The sequence below is a fragment of the Canis lupus genome, chromosome 13 (genome assembly GCF_011100685.1).
Source record: "Canis lupus familiaris isolate Mischka breed German Shepherd chromosome 13, alternate assembly UU_Cfam_GSD_1.0, whole genome shotgun sequence".
Taxonomy (NCBI): Eukaryota; Metazoa; Chordata; class Mammalia; order Carnivora; family Canidae; genus Canis; species Canis lupus.
This window is the reverse complement of record NC_049234.1, coordinates 60,412,311-60,436,605: the sequence shown is the minus strand read 5'-3', so window position 1 is coordinate 60,436,605 and position 24,295 is coordinate 60,412,311. Positions and strand designations below refer to the sequence as shown.

Sequence of the window (24,295 nt, the reverse complement as noted above, 5' to 3'; positions counted from 1 at the left end):
CATAGTTAGAGTTCTTAGAACATAGAATAGAATACTCACTTGAGTGAGTTCTGGGTGTCTAAGAGGAAGTTTCTGTGAAAAACAAAAGAGAATTGTAAAACAAAGCAAAACAAAAAAGCAATTAGAATGCAATAATAATAATGTCACAATATACATACACTATGAATTTAAACATGGCTATTTAAGAAAGGTTCATATTTTAATAGCAAAATTTATCTGAAACCAAGTTTCCCTGGTTTGTTTATTTGGTAAGGAATAATGAGACCTGTTATATGTCTACAAATTTGCTAATTCTGTAATGGATCCAGGGAAAGAGTCTAATTCTATTCTTTGATCTTATTTATTGTGTTGTGCAATATCTTGTTATTTTCTTTTTGTGCTTTTCATTTTTTAATTTTTTTTATTGAATAGTGCTTATATTTCAAGGCAGACATTTTATTTAGAGTTGAGGCTTGTGAAGCATTATCATAGTTTTAATATCAAGACTTTAATTAGAAATCTTCCCATGCTTTAAGATTATTATTCTCCATATTTTATGTTTGATAAGATATCAGGTCATTTCTAACAAGAATCTACAACCTGCTAAATTCTTTGCTGTACTCACAGGCCTGGCAAGAGCAACAGCCACAAGGCAGGTAAGGATGAGAAACTTCATGATTGTCAAAGCCTATGTAAGAGAAATAAAAAGAAGTTAGATCTTATAAAAAATGAAAAAGAAATCTGTGATTTTCCAGCAAGGAAATTTTATGCTAAAATAAGTTCATTTGAGAAGTGGTATTTTAATTAACATGATTTTTAAAATTTTGCTATTCAATATATATTTAGTTTATGATTCTAGTTGTCTTGCTCAGTGCTTGCTTTAAGAAATATCAATTGCTTACCAATAATTTTATCTACTAACATTCTAAAACAAAACATTTGAATCTTTTTTTTTTTAAAAAAAAACATTTGATTCTTGAATATGGTAATATGGTTTTGTCAGAGAAATAGAGAATAATCAATATTTAAATATAATTTTTAAAAAACCCAAGCTTTCCCATCTAGAGCATCAGATTTGCAAAATAGATAATAAATGAAAATCCCCTAAGAGCTAGTATTTAATTTTATCTGAAAATTTTGGAAAATGTCTTCCTCCTTTAAACCTATTTCAGAGCATCTTGCTCTTTCAGAATCTTCATAAGAAATGATATCAGTGCATTATGTAGAAACTATTAACCTCTATCAATTTTTTTAAAAGAATCTTCATATTTAGCTATACTGATAATATCCATGACTTGACTGTACGAAGATGACTGGATAGAATCATAAGATTCAGGTGCCTTGTTGTGTTTGATTTCCGGAGTTCCATCAAATTGCAGTAATCTATAATTACTGATATTTATATGCGGTAGAAAAATAGTTCACAGATAATTTTTTTAAGATCATATGTGCAATTTGTTTATGCCTTAGTCAACAAGCTAATACTGACATTTTTATATATACTGAGCAGTATATATAAAATGTAATATCTAAACATACTAGTAAAGAAAGTATATTTATAAACCCAAAATGAATTTACTATCTTTATCCATTTGTATCCTTCCAAATATTCAAATTTAACCATCTTTACAAAAAGTTGTCTTTTATATCTATCTTTGACATAACCTTTATATGATTAATTTTATTAACAAAATGATATGAAATAAAACTGGCCTTGAAATATTCTATCAGAAATAGTCTTTGTTACAGTAATTAAAAAGACCAGAAATTATTTTGCCTAACAAGTTTCTATTGAATTGGGCGAAATAATTCAAACTACTTCACCATAGTTTCTACTGAAATTATGTATCTACTTTTTCAATATACAAGGTTTTAGTTACTGTCATTAAAAAATAATTTGGCCTTTACAAAACTATATTAATTTCTCACCTAAAGATCTGAGATGAATGGTGTCAAAATTTGCAAATGCATTTTTAAGCTACCAGTATATCATAAGAAGGTATCAATATTTGCAAACACACAGAAAAGTTTCAGATGCATCTTAATGAAAAGTGAAAGAGATTAGACAATGTGAGATCAAAGTAGTTTTGCTAAATGTAAAGACAATACCTTGAACCCAAGACTGGAAAGAAGCAACCTTGGTTGATGATCAAGGTGATGGCAGATGTCTTTGCTTCACAGCTATTTAAAGCTAGTGATTAGTAAAATGCTAATTTTGTGGTTTCAGTTCAACCAATAGGTTAATTTAAATTCTAAGAATTCTCTTAGAAATAGGAAATTAATTTTCAGTCCAAATTCTCTCACTATAAATTCTGAGGAATGTTTCCAACAAAGGAGTGATTCATGCTATAATAGATCATACAGACTATATAGGAAATGGAACAGCATTATTCAGAATTAAAATACAAAAATTTCTAGATTTATGGTTATGATAAGAACATGATTTTATATTAAATGGATAATTAGAAAGACTAATATATCAATAAAATTCTCTTTTCTTTATCTTTTGAAAAATCTAATGCCTATAAAGAAAATTCTTGGGACAAATTAGGGTCTTAAAATTTTTCAATTTTTACCAACATACTAGATCATGAGAAAAATTCATTATTTATTTTGTCTCTTAAAACTCAATTTATCATATATTATTTTTTTTAATTATTCACTTTATGGGGTAACTTACATTGTATGTGCTCAGATCTTTTTATCCAAAAAAGAAATAAAATTATCCTATAAATTTTGGTTGCATTTTAAGTACATCACATAATGTTTTGTTTGCCTTGTTTGTGGATATTAGTTGTGGTAACATTCATTAATTTAGTTATTAGATTGTTTAATTAAAAGCAATAATTATTTTTTAAAAAAGCAATAATTATTCGAGAATTAAATTTTAAATGTTGCAAAAAAAACCCCCATACCTCTGATTTGTCCATCTTTTAAAATGAATAAAAGGAAAAAATATAAAAGTCCCTATATCTAATCACCAATTCTATTCCTAGAATGAACTGGCATCATACATTTTACAAAAAATATCATATGCTAAAGAAAATATCCATACATAAGTTTTAAAAGTTATTAATGTCAACTATATGTGCATTTTTACCAGAAAGGAATCATCCCATATATTTTAAATTTTTTTAAATAAAGCTATAATGATGTTTACAGCCTATTCACAATCATAACAGGAACATTATTCTGAGTTAAAAGAAATACCAGAGTGGTTTAAGTTCTCTACAACAGGAATCAGAAGAGACTGTGGTTTTCCATATTGATGCTCTTATATCTTATATCTTCCTTGCTGACTACATCCTATCAACTTTAACAACTTGCTAGTGTTTCCTATTTATAGGCATACCTTGGAGATATTACAGGTCGGGGTCCTGACCATTGCGATAAAGTGAATATTGTGATAAATTGAGTCAAATAAATTTTTGGTTTTCCAATCCATGTAGAAGCTATGTTTACACTATGTTGTTGCCTGTTAAGTGTGCAATAGCATTATGTCTACCAACCAATGTACATACCTTAATTTAAAAAATACTTACTAAAAAATACTAACCATCATCTGACGATTCAGCGAGTCATCATCCTTTGGCTGGTGAAGAGTTTTGCCTTGATATTGATGGCTGCTAACAGATCAAGGTGGTGGTTGCAAAGATAGGAGTGTCTGTAGCAGTCTCTTAAAATAACAGTGAAACTTGCCGCATCAATTGACTTTTCCTTTCAGACATGATTTTTCTGTTGTGTGCAATGCTGTTTGATGGCATTTTACCTACAGTAGCACTTCTTTCAAATTTGGAATCTATCCTCTCAATCCCTGTTGCTGCTTTATAAGCTAAGTTTATTAATATTCTAAACACACTGTTGTCATTTCAACAATCTTCACAGTATCTTCACTATGAGCAGATCCCATTTCAGGAAACCACTCTCTTTGCTCATCCATTGGAAGCAATTCTTTGTTTAAATTTTACAAGATTGCAATAATTCAAATATAATAATAATGAAAAAGCTTGAATTATTGTGAGAATTACCAAAATGTGACACAGAAACACAAAGCGAACAAAAGTTGTTAGAAAAATGGTGCTGATAGACGCTGCACTCAGGATTACCGCAAACCTTCAATTTGTAAAATATGCAATATCTGAAAAATGCAATAAAGTGAAATGCAATAAAATGAAGTATGCCTGTACGCTGATTGATTCAAGGGGCTGAGAACAAGCATCCTCAGCTGCATTATAATGCCTTATTTTTGTCTTTTCTCAGTGGTGTATCCAGAATGACTGAATTATTTATGCCTTACTCAGAATCACACTGTAGCAAAAAGTACTGTAATTTATAAAAAGCTATCATATCTTCATTTGTTCATTTATTTTTATTTGCTTATTTATTCATGGAGTTGAAGAAACTGGACAAGGTACTATGGACATAAAGCTGAGCAAAACAAAATCACTGGCCTAGTACTATGGTGGTAATTAACACACAAAAAGCAAATAATATAATTTTTGAGAGCCCAAAAATAGAGATTTGAACAGAACCTCCAGAGTACCCATGGACAGTTCAGTCTGGGGGCCATACTTTTTGGAGACATTTGATAATAATAAGGCTTGTCATCAGAAGGAAACAATCAGACTTTTAGAAGTGTCTAATCTGCATAATAAGAGCAGCCATCTCTCAATGAATTTGTATGTCTACCATGGGATTTCTCATGAACTCAAAATTCAAATTTTTCTATCTATAATCTGCGTAGATAAGGATTAATTTCCACTTTGTCTGAATTAGGTATTGAAGATAGTTGATTGGGCTATAATTTTTAATAAATTATTCTTACCATTGTAAAATATAACTGTTTACTAAATTTTGAGAAAACATGGTTTCATGAGTTCATTGTAGATTTGTACAATGCCAAATCCTACGAAATTTTAGCCTAAATTCACTTATCTTTATTGATATTTTTCATTTGCTTTATCAGTTAAATTTGATCTATTCCAGCCAGTAAAGCAAAGCTTAGATTTGAAATACATATTTGGTCCATTTATAGTCAAATTGGCTTTTGCCCCATGAGTAAAGGAAAAATGAGATTATTACCTGAATATCAATTTTCTGTTGTAATAGAGTCATAAGTGAGGTGAACATGTAATTGACCATTCAACAGTGAATATTCTTAATAATGAAATGGTCTGCTCTTAGTAATTACAGTAGAAAAACAACATAAGCTAGGACTATTTCAGGCACACCATGGCATGGCCACTCTAATGATACACCAAATTGGTTTTGAAAATCCAGGAGTCCCTCAACAAATGAAAGTGGAAATAGGTTAGTTAAGGGACAACTAAATAGAAGGCTTTTTTGCTTTTTAGTTTTTTGGTATTGGAAAAATAATTTCTTCCTTGAATTCATATTTGTTAGTAAAACTAGCACAAAACTCTGGGAAACGAACTAGGGGTGGTAGAAGGGGAGGAGGGCGGGGGGTGGGAGTGAATGGGTGACGGGCACTGGGGGTTATTCTGTATGTTAGTAAATTGAACACCAATAAAAAATAAATTAAAAAAAATAAAAAATAAAACTAGCACAAAAATGAAAAGAAGTATCATAGCAATAGACATAGATTTTTCAAACTTACTAAGTGGTAAATTTACTATGTGAGATTATGTATATTGTTGCAACATGTTCTGGTCCAGACTCACACTTTCTTTGGTGGACTTACTTTGTATGAGACAGTCAATAATTCAGAACATAAAGTTTCAAAATTAGTTTGTCATGATTCTCTCATTTGGCTTTATAGCTGGTGAGTCTTCTAGGAAAGTGTCCTTTAGTTATGTGATAAACAGCTAACCTTCCAGAAGGAAATCTACTGGGAAATGTGAAAGATAACTTTGTTTTTCTCTGGAAACCCACATGTCATTTGGAACCTACCAGAGGATTAACAATAGATGCTTAGTAACTACTCTCAGGTATTGTATGAACAGAACCTTGGTACCCAGAAATAAAATAGAGTTCTTTTCAGGAAGTTGTTGGTTACTATGAATATATGACATCACTGGAAATATGGAACATGTTTACTTTTGTGTTTGTATTTTTTAAAAGCTCCTTTTTAATTCTTCAGCGGCTTCTCAATAGATCTCTGGAGATCTAAAATAAAACACATAATCTGAGTAAGGTGGCATAAGTAGTGGTTGCAAGGTAGGGCTTTGGAGTCATATTGTAAGTTTAAATCTTGGCACTCATTAACCTGCTGTTATCTTGAATAAATCACAGTGCCTCAATGTTCTCATCTGCTCAATAACATCCACTTCCTACGTGAGAGAAAAAAAATGAGTTACACACTTTGAAGTGTGCAGTAACTGAAACAAGGTACTCGTTTAAAATTATCCATTATTAGAACATGATTTTTTAAAGATTTCAACTAATTATTTTGTGCTCAAATTGTCTTCCTACCTCATAGATTTGTAAACTTCTGAGAATTTATGAATTACATTTTTATATTTGTATATGAATAGAAAATGTGTAGAAGGTAAAGACAAAATTTCTAATAATGACCACAAACCAGGGAACATTTGAGTTGCAATATGAGAAGGGACTAGAAAAGAGAGTTTAGAATTTTTATTAATGAAATCCTGTACTATTTGATATTTTCACAGAACTGTGAATTAGAACGTGCTTCTCAAATTTTAATGTACTTATGAATCACTAGGATATCTTGTTAAATTTCAGATTCACGCTCAGTAGGTCTGAGATGTGTCTGAGATCCTGCATTCTTAACAAGTTTTCTGGTGATGTCATTGCTGATGATCTGTGAGACACACCTTGAGTAGCAAGGAACTAGGAGATTTGAAAATGTAATGTATAGTCTCCTTTAAACTTACCAATGGTGAAATTGGCATATTAAAAAAGTTAAAAAAAAAATACTTGACAGCATGTAATAATAGTAAAAAAACATGTAACATACATAGCAAAAACATGTTTAAAAGTGTTGAATCATATTTCCATGACATTGTTTACCTTCATGACAAGGTCTAGAATAAAGCATTTTCTTACCCAACCTTATATTCTTTATGTGGGTAGGATATTCTATTAGTAACTTTTTGTCTGTGTGTTACCAATACTACCACCTTCTTGCCACCTCCAACCAAAATTTTTTCATTTTGCCATTAATGAGGTGTTTACTTACTCAAGACATTTGAGAAAACTGAGTTAAAATTTAATTATGAAATGCTACCTAGTGAGTTCTTTCTAAAAGGCCATGAAATTTGATGTGTCAAGGGAGTTTTACCTATCAGAAATATATCTTCCTCTGACTTGATGGAACATAGTTTTCATAATGGATATTCTTTCCTGGATCTAATCATTGGATGTCCTTGTTTAACAATGTTATTATTACATATAATGGTTTTGACAAAAGGTATTACCTACCAGAGTCAACCGTTAGTTTCCCAGACAGAATAATAAGCCATCCAGCAATAGAATGGAATATATTCATTTATTAATTTATATGGTTCTTAACAATTCTTAAAGTCTTAGTTATTATTCTCTTTTGTCCTCACAAGAACCATGCAATGTAGGGAAAGCAGGGTAAGGAAACCAAACCGTCCCTAAGTTAAGTAAATTTATTTCCATACAAGGTCATGCATCAACTAATGAGTAAATGGTGGCTACCAACATGTGAGCCTGTGTTCTCACTAATATACCACTCAATAAGAGAACTTAATGTATACAAAGTATTGCATTCTTAGATAGGTGATAGAGGAAGTAAAATTCTAGAAGGAGAAGAATGCCTGACACCCACGTAAGATGAACTGATTTAAGCCATCAGAAGATTGTGTGAGAGTGAGAGGAACTAGCAGAATAAAAAAGTCACAGTGTTACTATAGACAAACTTCACCTACTTTTGGAGAAGTCTGCAGACTGTCAGATACCAAATTGCCTGACTCCAACATTATCCAACCACATTCTTCTGATCCTTTTTCCTTTTACTAACCACACCTTCATCAGTATTAATGTTTCTTCATAGGTTAGCTGACCTTTAATAGCTAGTAAGAATATTTGTCACTATAGGGAAGTACTGAAGTACCTAAAAGTAAAAATTAGAGCAGAAAGGAAAATTTTAGAATTGAAAAAATGTAAAGGTAAAGAAGCCCTTGCCAGAAAGAGGCCAACTAGTTAAGTAAGGTGAAGGTCTTTTGTATCATTTATTATTGATATATAGTTGACATACGGTGTTATATTAGTCTCAAGTGTACAACATACTGTTTTGACAAGTCTATATACCCTGGTCAATGCTAACCACGGTTAGTACAGTCACCCTCTGTCGCTGTCCAACACTATTATGATATTATTGACTGTATTCCCTATGCTGTACTTTTTATCTTCATCACTTTACAACTAAAAGTTGCACCTCTTAATCCCCTTCATCTGTTTTGCCCACTCCACTTCCCTCTCCTCTGACAAGCACCAGTTTGTTCTCTGTACATAAGAGTCTGTTTGGTCTTTGTTCTTTTGTTTTCTCGATTCTACATATAAGTAAAGACACAAGGACTTTCTTTCTCTGACTTATTTCCAGGTGAAGGTCTTTTAAGTTACATGGGTCAGGAGTTTAGTTGGACTATTTGCGTGGGTACTAATATAGTCCAGGATCCTGACAGGTTTCAAGATAGATGGAATGAGTGAGAAACCTCTGAACAAGGATAGAGTTAGGGACCCTAAAGGACAGTAGGTGGCAGGAATAAGACAAGAAAGAGGCCTGAGGAGAGTAAGACTTCAAGGTCTGGGGGCCCCTGGTACACACAGTCAGCAGAAGGTCCTCCGGCCGTGGTGGGGGTGGAATGACACAATGACACTTCCACCTCCTCTTTTGGACCTCCGGATAGAAGTGGCAATAGGGAAGGGGCACCTTTTCCGACTTGAGAGAGTTATAGGGTATTTTTATCTGGGAAAATTCAAGTTCAAAATTCTGTCTTTCTTGGAAGTGAGAGATGAAGGAGTTCCTAGTAATATAACTGAATTTTTGCAGACATATGCAAGGGACTATGCGGAGGCCGTGGAGCAGGAGTAATTCAGCAGAGGCATAGCTCTCAGGTAAGTAAGGAGGAGCAGAGAGCAGGCAGGGGATTTTTGACATGGCAGGTGACTAAGTCAGAGCAATGAAGGGTGTACTGGGGTGGAAAAGATTTCACAGAGGCACGTGGAAAGTCGTAAAAACGTAACAAGTAGAACTTATTTTAGGATTTAATTTCTAGATGGCTGATGCAATAAGTGAAGCACAAGAGAAGTACAGAAGACAGACCGCAGATGATGGGATGAGATGATCAAAAATTTGAAACAACCAGTCATATTTGGGTGAGATTTGGAAAGTCGAGAAGCGAGGGAGGTTTATAGATGAGGGCAGTGCTAATGACTCGCGGACAGAGGAATTAAAATTCTAAAATTATTCTGTTGGGGAAGCAAACATGAATAATTAAATTTTATATATTGAAAAGTGCTATCATTGGTGAGGAACACAAGAACTTTGAAGGCACAAAAGAGAGTGTGTTATGTTTCCCATGAAAAGGGCAAGAAAGGAGTCTTAGAAGATGAGATGTGAGCTGAGGAAGCAAGGGAAGAGGAGAGGGGAATTACAGGAGGCGGCGGGAAGGTGTCAGTAGTTCAGGTGTGCAGTGACTGCACCACAGGCAGAACCGTAGGAAGACTACACAGTACAAACAGGAGTTTGGACTTCATATTGAGAACTGGAGTTTTTCCTTCTTAGGAGGAAGGCAGAAGCCTGAAAGGCTGGCACTGTCTCCCCAGGGTCTGGCGGTGAAGCTCTGCAGTGTTCTTCACCTTTGCCCAGTCCTTCCCACTCCAGCTCTTTCCAGGATGTCATTAACTTCCTCTTGTTTCAGATCAAGAAGGTCATGGACTGTCCCAGCCAAAGTACCTCCAGGCCTTCCTCTTCCTCTGCCTACAAGCTCTCTGAGAAGGACAGAGGAGTTCATACTCACCCCCCCCCCCCCAACAATTCCCATGCCCTATTGCTGTCCTTCGGATTTTCTCCTTTCTAAGCCCTTTGCTGAGGAGACAAGGGAAGACATTCACTACCATTTACTTACTGTTCATTATAGTGCCAGTCTTCTAATGCGATCAGGTTCTTCCAGCAGTAACAGCCTAACATTTCTTTTCCTGAGCACGTTTAACAAGCCAAGTGCTCAGCATTGTGTTAGCACTTTTTAAAAAAATGTTTTTAAGTTTTTATTTAAATTCCAGTCAGTTAACATACAGTGTGTGTTAGCATTTTTTAAAGATTTGCTCATTATAAAGATCTTTCTTGTGACAACCCAAGGAAGTAAATACTATTTTTATTTCAATGCTAGAGTTGGGGAAACTAAGTTTTATAATAGTTATACAACTTTCTTGGGTTAAGACAAAATGGCTCAAGTTATTTGAACCAAGTTATTTTCTACCTAAATGCCCCCCTCTTAAGCCTTGTGCTTTATTTTTAAAAATACACCCCTTTTGGGACTTTTCGTTCTCTATATAAGAATCCAACAAATAACTTTATCGTATTCTGTGCTGTATTATTTAAATTTTCATAATCAAGTTGATTAAATGAAACACTGAAGTCAGTTTTATAGGTTTCTAACATTCAATTTGTAAGGTGAGATACAGCGCTTGAGTGACAGCTTTCACTTTTGTAGGACAGTTGCAAATTTGAGTTTAGTGGCTAAACATTTACAAAATTTTAAGAAATCAATAAGAGAAAAGAGAAAATTTGTTAACCCACAACCCAAAGAGAACCAATCATTGGAAAAAAAAATGTGGAGTATGTTTTTGGCTATATATGAGTGTTGTGTACAGTAAATTTCATTGATTTTATAAACGGCTTTTTCCACTGCCATATCATCATTTTCTCATATTGTCCTAGATTTAGAGATTACTAATATTTAACACATTTTGAGCAATGATCCGGTTCTTCAAAATTCAAAACGAAAGTTAGATAAACGTGTACTTACTTGATTGGAATAGTTCCCCACGTGATGGAATATTCTCCTTTTCTTTCCCTGGGACTCTTAAGGCTATGTGGACCACAGATGGGAAAACCATAGTTCTATGTAATCTTCTATAATGGCTCCACAATATTTCATCTTATTGACATGTTACAGTTTATTTAGCTGCCTTAAAGGGGATTTATATTTTCAGAGTTTAGTTTTTGCTTTCTGCTATTATATGTATGGTTGTAACATGCATACTATGTCTACTCGTTTGCATTATTTCATATCCTTTTCAAAGGGGAATGCTTTTATGTTTTTGTATATTTTTATTTAATCATAAATATATTTTTGTTTTGTCATTAACTTTGTGGACATGCAGCTTGCCTTTCAGAGTAATGATAGGTTTGATATTGAAGAGTTTTCAATGTTCAGATAACCAAACAAATTAAATTTTTGTTATTTGGTGTTTCTTTTTTTCTGTATTTATTGCCTCTAAAATTAAAAAATATATATTTATTATAATTTCATATTGTATTTACTGAGTTGATATAATAAATATAGATTGTTGTAATGGACTTTTTAAAAACCTCATATTTTTATGGTTAAATTATTTTTTCTTGATTCCTAGGGAAAAAATCCTAAGCATCCAAACCTTCAGAGGGAGATATTTGGCCTTACACCCAGTTCTGATCCTAGCTTTCTTATTTTCTAAATTACTACTTGTAATATCAATTTCTTGTCCCTTTTGTCCTTCTTTATATTTAATTCTCAGTTATTAATTGTTTAAATTTTATTAATTTATTCATGAAGGACAGAGAGAGAGAGAAAGAAGAGAGACAGAGGTAGAAGCAGAAACAAGCTCCCTGCAGAGTGGGGAGACTGATGTGGGACTCGATCCCAGACCCTGAGATCAAGACCTGAGCCAAAGCCAGACACTTAAAGGATTGAGCCACCCAAGTGCCTCTGAGTTACTAATTTTTAAGACAAAACAGGAAGTCAAAATAGTCAGCTCTATTTTTGTTTAAGGCAACATTAAAGACATAGGTCAAGGACATTTCTTTTGTCATCTTGGATAGTATTAAGATGAGTCACTAAAGATAAGAGAAGCATCCATCATCTATTATACAATGGCTCTTCCCATGAACACTGAAAAATGTTTAGAATTGTTTAATTATTATATTGTGCACCTGAAACTAATATAACACTTTATGTTAATTATACTTCAATTAAAAAACAAAAGCAATAGCTCTTCTGTGGTACATCCAGTATGGCTCTTAAAAATGCCTTTGTCTCCATTAGGTAGGTTGCATAGCTTGCCAGTCCTTCAAAACAACGAACTATCTAATGGCTGGGCAGTTTCTGCTTTATGATATAAAATTAGAAATATGTCCTTTATTAAGTCAGAAAGGGAATAACTACCAAATGTCTCTATTACAGCATATAAATTTTACAAAAACATCCAATAATTTTGGGCAATTTTTATCTAAATTATCATTCATACATAACGTGTTACATACGAATATTTTAAAATTGTAACTGTATATATTATTTAAATTTATTAAACATTAATAATTTTTAAGTGTAATAGTCACTTACAAGGGCTTATTTTAATGTCATGTTCACATTCTGGGAGAGGATAACATAGGATATGATCTTTATCTTGTGAAAAAAAAAAAATCACAGGCCCATGATGGAGTTACTTAAGGTAAGGCTCCGTGTGTTAGCAAACCACAACTTAATACCCAATCTAACTGTAGTTTCAACCCCAACTAGGAATGCAACCACTAACAAGTCAACATGGAATTTCCTGATCACTACTGAGAAATTTACTGACAGACCCATCCTATTCCTCTGAAGAGGGCAATTTTGCCTAAACAACGCATTCCTTGCTAATAAATTACTTTTTTCTTCTTTTTTTAAGCCCTCTCTTTGCCTGTAAAAGCCTTTCTTTTGTTTAGCTCAGTGGAGCTCCTTTCTGCTCCCTAGATGGAATACTGCCCATTCATGAATCACTTTATAAAGTCAATTAGATTTTCAAATCCACTTGGTTAAATTTGTTTTTTAACAACTTATAAACAGTATAAGAACAATGATTTTTCCATGCTTCCATTTCCTTTCTCTTAAAAAAAAAAAAAAAAAAAAAAAAAGCAACAGTATTCCTTTAAGTTGTCTTTTATTTATTGGTTTGTTTATCTATCTATCTATCTATCTATCTATCTATCTATTTATTTATTTTTACCCTTCTTATATTACAGAAGAAGGGTTAAGAGTCAGGGCTGTATGTCTAACAAACAACTCCCTCTAAATATTTCTCATCAAGCAGTATTAAAATTCAGGTTTCATTTTGGAGAGTAGATATAAAGTTAAAAATAAGCTCTAATTTAAAAATGAGGAGGGCTGCCTGGGTGGCTGAATTGGTTAATTGCCTAACTCTTGATTTTGGTCATGCATGATCTCAGGGTTGTGGGGTCAAGGCCTGTGTGGGGCTCTGCGGTCAGCTAGAGTCTACTTGTCCCTCTCCCTCTACTCTTCACCCCTTGCTCCTCCACTGTACTTTCTCTCTCTAAAATAAATAAATAAAGTCTTTAAGGAAAAAAATGAGTAAAAAATCATGGGGGGCCTGGGTGGCTCAGTTGGTGAAGCATTCGACTCCATTTTGGCTCAGGTCATGATCTCAGGGTCCTGAAATTGAGCCCTTCAGGCTCTGTGGCATGGAAACTGCTTAGGATTCTCTCTCTTTCTCTCTGCTTCTCTCTCTCCTCTAAAAAAAAAAAAAAAGTAAAGAAAAATCATAAATGAGTCTATCTTCCTAGAAGATTGAAGGACAGTCCCCATGGATCTCTTGTTTTTCTGAATGTCTTGTGAGTAGAGACACTGGCTGCCTTTGTTCTAAATTATCTTTTCAAGAATGTTTTTATAGCAAACATCCTAGGAACAGTCTTCCTTCAGAATAAAGGGCAGGCTTGCTTACTGTCCAGTTATAATAAAGATAATGGCTCTCTCCAGAGTAAATATCAGGTAAGCTTCATTATGGAAAAATTGAGTTCCTGGAGTTTGTGGAATTTCTTCCCTGTAACACAACCTGCTGTGTATGCAGGTATCACCTGCCCCTTTTCACAAAGCACAGTAAAAACTGGGACGAAGAACTAGTGCAGATGCTGAGACTCTACGGTGATTGCTGTGTAATAAAAGTTTTGTCTTGTGTTCAGGAGTCTAGTGCCTCCTGCTGGTATTTCTGTGGCAGGCTGTCTCATTATCTTACAAGAAGAATAAAATCACAGACCCTTTGAAGTTTCTGAAACCAAAGTTCTGAGACATTTTGAAGTACTTAGGAGTTCACTCAATGGGAATCTTTTTAAGCAAGAGAAGTTTGCAGATCTTGTTTTGGGCTCTTGATTTTGGGAAAGAAGAAACTAAGGAAGGAGACAAATATTAGAGAGACCACCAAAAATGAGGTTAAGCTTTTCTCTGATGAATGACTCTTGAAAAAAAAAAAAATAAACAAAAGGAAAATAATAAGAGTGATAGCAAACACAAGACTGAAGGGGACACTTGGCTAAAATGCCAAAGCAGTTTGTTATTGACTAAAGTCAATTTACCTTGCAAAATGATAATTTTCGTATGAACTATTTCCATGAGTGTTTTGGAATATTATGGATATTACAGCATCAAATTAATAAACAGAGTAAAGGGATTTTTCAATACAACTCAAGATATTATCAATCTCTTGGCATCTAGAAATCAATATGATAAATGTAACAATTTAAATTTTAAACAGGAAATCACTCAAAAAAGTCATCAAAACTCTTCAAAAAGTTGTGAATCAAGACTTTCAGTTTTATTCATAATTATATCACATTTTGGTCAGAGTTAAGTTTTACAGACCACATGACCTTTTGGGCTTAATTGTTTTATACATTAGTATCAACAGAAATAAGAAAGGAAAATTCTTAAAATGAAGTCTAGAAAAAAAGCAATAAAATAAAACGGATAGAAATACTCAAAGGAGACATTTTTAAAGTATTAAATGGGTTATGAACTTATATTTGTGAAAAGACTCTCCTTTTTAGTTTCTTTAGATGTGTTTTTTTTTTCTCCTATTCTACTATTGGTTAACCGATAGTCCATGCTTTTTTGCATTACTTTCAGTTACTTTGTTTAAGTTTGTGACTTAATTCTCTCTTTTTTAAAGATTTTATTTATTTATTCATGAAAGACACAGAGAGACGGCAGAGACACAGGCAGAGGGAGAAGCAGGCTCCCCACAGGGAGCCCGATGTGGGACTTGATCTCGGAACTCCAGGATCATGCCCTGAACCGAAGGCAGACGTTCAACCGCTGAGACATCCAGGCATCACGACTTTATTCACTTTAATCTAAAATTCTGAAAAATAAATAAATAAATAAATAAATAAATAAATAAATAAATAAATAAATTAAAAATAAAAAATAATTAAAAATAAAAAAAATAAAATTCTGAATGAAGGGAAATGTAAATATAGAAATGTTAAGATTACTACTGAAAATATATAAAAATCCCAGATTTCTTAAACAAACAAAAGACATATAATAAACAAATAAGCCCTATGAGCTATAATTGGCATAATAAAGGATCCCCGCCTACAACTTTATCTGTTTTAAATTCTGAATTTTGGTAAAGGTAGTACATTTCACCTAATCTCTCCTATTAAGATATAGATTAATTTTTTATATGCAGTAAATTTTGTTTTGTTTTTTAGACTAGGCAATTTAGAAGAAATTAGAATTATACCAGTGAGAGTCTTAGGACACCTTGAATGTGGCAGACAGGGAAAGACTTTGAAAGGTTAGTAGCAGAAGTGGCTGGATTGTATGGATTTGTAGGAGGTGTACTGCTATGGGAGGTCCTGGGGTAACAAAGTTATTAAGTATTTGGTGATATTGGCAAAATAATGCCACCTATGTGATCACAGAAAGACTAGAAATGTGTCTAACTTAAAACTTCATCATTTTGTTTAATTGCAGGACAATAGTCATTATTTCTCTCTTTGCATCTAAATTTCCCTGTATTTGTTATAGCACTAGGGAGTCAGGAATTTTTCAAACACCAGGGAGATTTGGTTCTTGGTTGCAAACCCCTGAAACTAACACTGACTACTTCAAGTAAAAAGTTATTGAAGAGGAGGATTCAGAATTAAAGAATACTTTAATATTAAGTGATCAAGATAACTCTAAGGGTAGAAGATAGTCCATCTGGCTAGAATAGTCTGAGCTCTATACAGCAGCTGAATGAAAATATATAGACTTGTCTTCACTTTTGAATTATTCAATCAGGATTCACAATTGCAGGTGAGAAGTTCTGATTATCCAGCTTGGTCATGTTGCATATAACAAAACATAAAGAATTAGGATCTGGTGCTTTGAGCTTCCATAGTGAGAATGTATGTGCACATACTCTCACACTAAGACTACACACCATTGAGAAAAGAAGAATCTCCAAAAGGAATTCAGAAAGCTATTTAAAAGTGGAAGTTCGAAGATTTACATAATATAAACCCTACTCAAGCATGAATGGAAATGATCTCAACTGTACTGATAAATCACATAATCAGTAGCTTTATATTTCTATAATCATTTATATTTGATGCATTGTAGCAAATCTAGATATCTACTATATAGCTAGAATTGCATTTATTGGTAAAGGGAGTAATTAGTCCATAAGGAAATTTTAATATAGATAACATATATCTGCATGCTATTTTATAATCTCTTAATAATGATATATATTTATTTGCTTTTTTTTTTTTTTTCTGGATTCTCCATTAGAATGTAGGCAGGAATCTTTTTTGTCTTAGTCTTAGTACCTAGCAACATACTTGAAAGTGTATGTGCCAAATACAGAGGTAATATAACTCCCCATATGGTTAGGAAATGAATAACAAGTTCTTTGAATTTCATTTTCTGAGTTCTTCTCATATTATACGATAACACTCTCACTCTAATTAGTTTAATTAACTTGAAAGAAACTGGAAGTCCCCACAAGTCATATATGGTTTTCTGGCTTTCTGGCTTTTGATCGCATAAAAAAACACTGCTCTGATTTGAATAAATGTGGCTGCTTTTCAAATCTATGAAAAGAAATCACTAGAATAGTATTTATATGATGTATTTGTTATGGATATCCTTATAACTGTGAGAATAATTGCTGTAAGATGAGGTTTTCTTCAAATTCCAAGAAAATTAAATGAGAAAATACAACCCTTGAGAAATTTATAAGGTTTGACACAAGGACCATCTTTCTTGGTAGTCAGGGTTATTTCACTTTAAGAATCCTGCATAAAATAAGTAAAATTGTGGAACAGTTAGTGGTTTTATAACAAGCTTGAGGAAGTTACATTTTTCTATGCAGAATTCAACTGATAACTCTGAATCTGCATTTTGTAAACTAAATAGCACTTTGCAAAATATTACCAGGACAAAAAGATCCATGATCAAATATATTTGGTAAATATTGGTTAAAGACTATCAAAGTCTTTTTTTTTCCTGCAAAAGTTTTCAGATCCTTTAATTTACTAATCTGCCTTACAATTTTTCAAGAGAAAGGTTATACAGTACAGTATTTCCAAAATATATTTGATAAAAGAACTCTTTCTTTTTTGAGATTACAATTACAAGCCCTTGAAAATTTGTGGAAATACCAGGACAAATAATTAGAAAGAGGCCTTGTTGATGCATCTTAGTTTTTTTAAATAAGTTATTTGCTGTGATTATTACCATTCTCACCTGTTGCTACAAGTTGTCCATTCCCAGGTTGTCAAATTCATTTCCACTGGCTATTCTGAAATAAAATGATGATTCCTGCAGTGCTATAAAAATGTTTTAGTTAGCAAGTTGAGTGGTTCTAAGATATAGAGTATTCTTTGGCCATGTTGTAATCCAAATGTAGTATGGACCACAGAATAAGAGCTTTGACAATTTGTATAACGTGATATAGAACTTTACTTTTCCAGGATCTGTTGAGGTCTATAGGCTGTATTATCTCATAGCTGAGAGAAATTCTAATTCTGATGGTAATAAAAACAAATCAGTAATTTATCAGTAGATGTCAATTACGGTAAAGGTAGATTCAACTAATATGTTATTGGGTTGAATAAATGAATAAACACATGAATAGAATACTGAGATCATAGTCCCTGAGGACAGAAGATCAAGACAACATATATGATAGAATTGGCTGCTTATAGAGATTTAATGTCCTAGTACTCATATTTGGTTCCTTAAATTTAGTATTCAGAAGAACATTCCAGCTCTAATATTCTAACTAACAGAATTTTATGTGGCATTATCACAGTAACAGAATTGTTCTATATTATAATCATATAATATAGTGAAATTATGTTTCATAGGCAAAAAGAGTATAGGTTATTAATCCACTTTATAGAATATTCTATAACTTATAAAACCAAATTTTATGGCAAATATTGCAGAGATAATGCTGACCTTCTTTGCAAAAGTAATATCCATAAACTTACACAATATATAAAACATTGTACACTGATCATATTTTTCTTAGAAAAAAATTTGTAATCTGTCAAAGGTACCTGGATCACTAAAATGCTAAGTTTCACACAATTGAATTAATTTTTTTAGATGTGGAATTTAGATCATTTTCCAATCTCTTGAACTGGAAAATCTTTTATAAAAATCAAGGACCAAGAACATTTATGTCTAAGCTTACTCGTAGGGCCCTAATACTTCCCTTTTCACAAAGACAACTAAGAAAAAATATATAATCTCTTTTAGAAAGGTAATTTAGCAATACCTGAATAAGTATTTCTAATCTAATACATATTTTTTTATTCTATTGGTAATTTTTTTGTTTGTTTTTAACAAAGCAACAATGGTGGAGGCTTCGTTGAAGTTTTGGATGATATTGAGATGAGGACCATGTTGTTGTCATATAAGCTGGGAAGGGAAAAGTAGAAAAGTTAATCCTGACTTTTTGTGCTATTGCATACATAATGCTGAATTAAAAGAATGCAATTTCATCACCAAATTTTGGTGTTATAGGTAAGAGATCTAAAAGAACTAGAACAGCGAGGTGGAGAATTTAAAATTATAAGCAAAAATGGATATATATCTATGCTTGAGCCCAGTCCATTCAATAGTTAAAGTAGGTAAAGAGACTGGATAAAAAATATAATGAAACAATGTAACCACACATAACCATTCTGAGGAAAACTAGAAGCCATTGTTAAAAAAATTTTAGATAAAAAGTTTTTAAAAATTAAAGAGATAAAATATTTTTTAAAAATTTAACTGAACATTAAAACATACTAATTTAACATAACTTTTCTAAAATGAAAGCACAGTTTCATTTGTTACTTGATTTTCTGTCCAAGGTTACTCAGTAGGTAGTCTGGGTCAATCTTGGAAAGCAAAGGATAGTCTGGATCCTCCATTCTACTATAGCAACGATAGAATAGGTACTAAATCCATAAAGAGAATATTGTGCAAGTGTCTAGACAATATATAGACTATTGGCTCAAAAGTTGGAATGAAGACAATAGGATAGGCGTACAGTTACATGGGATGCTGTGGAAGAACAGATATTGTTCCAGGTTGGTGGTTTGGACACAACTGATACAGCTCAGTTGAATGTAATATTCTACATTAGGCAGTGGAACTTTTCCATCTAACTTCTTTTATCTTCCCAAGTTTCCATTTTGTTGGCTGCATGGCACTTGGTAAATTATGTCCAAATACCTTAGTTTGAATTATTCATATATGGAGCGAAACTTTCCAACCAATTTTCACAATATTGTTTTTAACATAACCTGTTCTTCTTTAAACTGACCAATTGCATTTCTCAAACTTACCTTTAGGGTTATTTTTTTTCACCTCTGCCTTTGTGACTCCTTCCCAAATTATTGAAATATACTTACCTTTATGTGAAAGAAGTAACTTAATGGAAAAAGAATGAGATCTGAAATAGCATAGACTTCAGTTCAGCATCAAGCTCCATAGAATAGCATAGTTAGGCAAACAGAAAAGGTGTTTTTATTTTTTTTTGTGTGTGTGTGTTTTTATTAATATAAAATTAAAGGCAGACATTTCTTCTTTCCTTTTTTTTTTTTTTTCATTTCTTCTTTCCTTTGTCATTCCTAAAAAATGTGTTTAGTTTCATTTAGTTTTGTAAAAATCTTAGCAAAACCTTGACTGGTAAAGCTTAGGTTAAAGAGGTGTTGAACTATTTTGTAAAATGATGTAAAAGAACATCTGTTAAAGATGAAAAAGATATTAACATGCTAGTTCATTTTTGGCTTCCATTAGGTACCTTAGGACAAGGATTTAGGAAGCTTGAATCTAGCTAAGTGTGATAGGTTATGAATAACTGATTTCAGAAGAGACAAACAACAGCATATGACAGCTAGTTGGTATCAAGAAGAATGAAGTCCTGTAAAAGACTTTCTCTTGGAGCTTAGCTAATGGATGTCAGGGTCATTTATGATCATTTAGTTTCAGAGTTGTTGTTGTTGTTTTTTTCCTTTCCACTGCACTATAGTCCCCTTTGACATTAAGTGGTAAGGGAATTCTGACAAAGTCAACAGCCTTGTATAATTTATATCTCTGAAAGCAGAGGAAGCATGTGTTCATGCTTGTATGAAAATAATACACTAAGAAGAATCCAATATGAAGACATTTTGATGGAGTCACCAGAGTTGATGCCAGGAGCAACAGTTCAGAATGAAGACTTTAAAGTGTTTAGAAAAACCAAAGCAATATCCTGGAGGGGTCTCAATTTCCTTTGGTGACACAGGAAGGGATTCTATGGTGTTTCATTAAGATATTTTGAGAAAACAATAGTCTCTGAAAAAGAGAAAACTCACTGTGTGACTTTAGGAAGTTAGAGTTTATGAATCTCCACTGTAACGTGGAGATGATGATAATATGACACCTAGTGTTATTGTAAAGAAGGAGAATAAAAAAAGAAAGATCTGGAAATATATTATGAATAGAGGTGTTCAATAACTTTAAATTCATTATTCCTCACTCCTCTTTTCCCCTCGAAGAATGCTATGTTCTCATCTCCCTGATTGCTTCAGTAGGATTGCTTCAGTAAGAATGCTATGTTCTCATCTCCCTGATTGTTATGTTCTCATCTCCCTGATTGCTTCACTTTCAACTTTTATAGTACATTGAACTCCTATTAAAGTATTTAAAAAGCCATAACATCCATAATGATAAAGTTTGTGTAGTCTCTGTTCATACTTTCTCTTTTCTCCCTTCCTCTCTCCCTTCCTCTCCTCCTCTTCCTGCTGCTCCTTCTTTTTCTTTTCCTCTCTCTTTCTTTCCATGAAAGGCAAAGCATTATTATTTATTCTTGTAACCCTCAAAGTATGTTGTATCTACTAGAGATGCAATATTTCTAAACAGATATGGGAGTAAATATATTAAAAACTGGGAAGTATTACGTTTCTTGTATTGAAATATACCATGATTTTTTGTGTCTTAGAGACAGCAACTACCAACCTATAATTATGGATTTGAGCTTTTAGGTGTAAAATAAATATGATAATACTGTGCAAACAATAGCTATTCACATATTTTACCCTCTGGTGTATTTCATTTTTATCAATTAGAATTATTCAATGATTCAATCATTTAATGATGAACAATCTGAAACTTGGTATGCGTGTTAGCCAATGAAGAGACAGAGCAGGAAAATAAGGTAAGAAACACAAAGAATAATAAAAATATAATCCATGGTAATGTTTGAAAGATCTAGGCAGCTTTCTATGAAAGCCATTTAACTATAAAAGATCTAGGTAGCTTTCTATGAAAGCCATTTAACTATTTTGTTATAAAAAGTTGAGCTGCCGAGATGAACCCAACTGGTGATATCATAATTAAAATTTGAATTATTGGCCAAAAAATTTGCCACTTGGAATTAAGTTCTAGACTTTGTTAGGGTGGTAGATAAATAGGAATAGCCTTTTAATATTCATCTAAAACCAAACAGATACTATTTCACATGCATGTACTTAATCCTGGAACTTGGAAATAAAATAAAAATGATAACCTTCGAAATATGATTATCAAAATAAAAGTGATATCACTTCTAAGTGAACAAATTTATTCTTTCAGAAAACATTGCTTACCCTGATGTTAAGTAGATCTGATTTTATAGAGATACTCTGTTACTTGAAGTCATAAATAAATCGGTAGCAAAGGGAATTACAGTTGTCATTTGACAAGTGCCTTCTGTGTGGCAAGCCACTTATCCTCACAGCTTTAGTCTTTGTATCCTACCATACTGATTCCTGTCAGCCTGCTTTGTTCTTTTTTATATTGAGAGAAGGAGAGAGAGAGCACATGCAGGTGTGCCTGTATGAGAGCATGTACAAGAGAGGGGAGGGGTGGAGGGAGAGGGAGAGAAAGAATCTCATGCAGACTGAGCAGGGAGCCCAACATGGGACTTGAGGTGGACTCCATCTCACAACTCTGAGATCATGACCTGAGCCAAAATCAAGAGTTGGCCATGCCTCCCAAGTTCTTTTCTTTTCTGTGCCATATTCTAATGTAATGTATACTTTTTGTTATGTCTATTAAAAGTTTATGTTCCACTACATTCCTTTAGAATCCAAGTGCCACAAGATAGCCGTCCTTGCCAGCACTGTTCACTAATGTATGCTAAGCACCTAAAAATGTGCCTGACCCATATACACAGCCAATAAGTAGAATTTCAACAGTTAAAAGAAATAAAACGTGGTTACCAAATGGTAATTTAGAGATTCTTAAATAACAAAGAAGTTATTTCACTCTGTATTGATATGCCATACCTTACAAGGCTATTTTTATTCTAAGAAATCAAATTTAGTCCTCTTTATGGTTTCTGCTATTGGTTTTAATAGTGTTTAGCACTGGGGAATGCATGGAAGTGTTGAATCATGATATTGTACACCTGAAACTAATATATGCTGTATGTTAATTAAATGGAATTTATACGAAAACTTAAAAAAATTAAGTTAGTGTTTAGATAAATACAATTTCAAGAGTACATTAATTACTTTATGATCTCTAAATATGTTATGTTTATGGATATTTATTTATAAAATTATATGAGTTATATTTTAAAAGGGTTAAATACAGACAAATGATGAGGAAAATATTGTGTTTGGGGGCATATAATCATTCATGAATCTGAAATAATAAAAGAAGTTAAAATGAGGCATTGTGAAATTAGGATGTCATAGATAAAGTACTTGGAAAATCAACACAATACACTTCCTAGAAATGTTCTGAACTAACTGGCAACTATTTAAGTAAAGGTAAACACAGAATCAGGAAACTCTTTGCTAAGGATATTTCAGTGACATGAGATCTACAGTGTCAATATCTTCAGCCAAGACTAATGTATAAATGTGAAGAAGAACACGCTACTCTTTGACTCTATAACAGGTTAATTATACTGGAATCTAGAGGCAAACTGTAATCACTTCACACATGCTTTTTAAATTTGGAATCTCAGAATTTGGGAGAGGAAAGGGCTAGAAAATTGTTACCTACTTGAATGATACAGTGTAATAGAATTTAGTTCTGTTACTGATCTGCTAATATTGATATATCAGTTCTTACCATTTAAAATATAATTTGGCAAAATTTATAAATACTTATCCTCAGGATTTGAAGCCATATTGAGCTCAGGAAAAAAAAAGTTAATCCTTTAATATTTGAAAAAGAAAAAGAGGTACAGAAAAATGTTGATCATCAAAGATAATACTATTATGCCTCATGATATGAATATGGGCACTGATCAATGGCTTAGGTAATGAGAAGAAAGACATACTTTGAAAATGAAATTCTAAAAGTGATATTTATATTTAATATTCATAAAACAAACATGGTTGCTAAATATGGTTGAAATTTCTAATTAGCAACCCTAGATCATTATCTAACCAGTAAATATCAAACCAGTAAATGGCTAGCATAAAACCACAGCAGCTACTGAGGTCCCTGACAGTCTCAATCAGAAATCAGTTTCACCCAGTTTTTGCTTTTGGACTTCGTTCTTTCTTACAATATATTTTGGCCTGATCTCATCGTTTGGTCCATGAGGTTCAAACCTATTTTTTCCCCTTACTAACCAGATGAAATTTGTACTATGCTTCATCCCCCCAATTCAGCTGATGATTCCAAGTCTTCCTTGATCCCTTGAGACTTCATCTTCAAATTTCCCTCTGTAACCACCTGTTTGCAGATGAGGCATTTGCTTTTGTGAGTAGCTAAATGGTCATAACGATCCTAAAGAGGCTTACCTATGCCTTTGGGCTCAAACTCAAACATATCAAAGATGAGAATAGAAGTGAATTTAC

The 24,295-nt window shown here is 32.8% G+C and overlaps 1 long non-coding RNA gene across 1 annotated transcript; it reads left to right on the top strand.

Moving 5' to 3' along the window:
* The first annotated feature begins 160 nt into the window (after positions 1-160).
* LOC111098479 lies at positions 161-21,642 on the top strand. Its single transcript, XR_005369074.1, has 5 exons — positions 161-248; positions 607-635; positions 8,984-9,048; positions 9,210-9,309; positions 21,563-21,642. It is a non-coding gene; the product is annotated as an uncharacterized LOC111098479 (long non-coding RNA).
* The last annotated feature ends 2,653 nt before the right edge of the window (positions 21,643-24,295 follow it).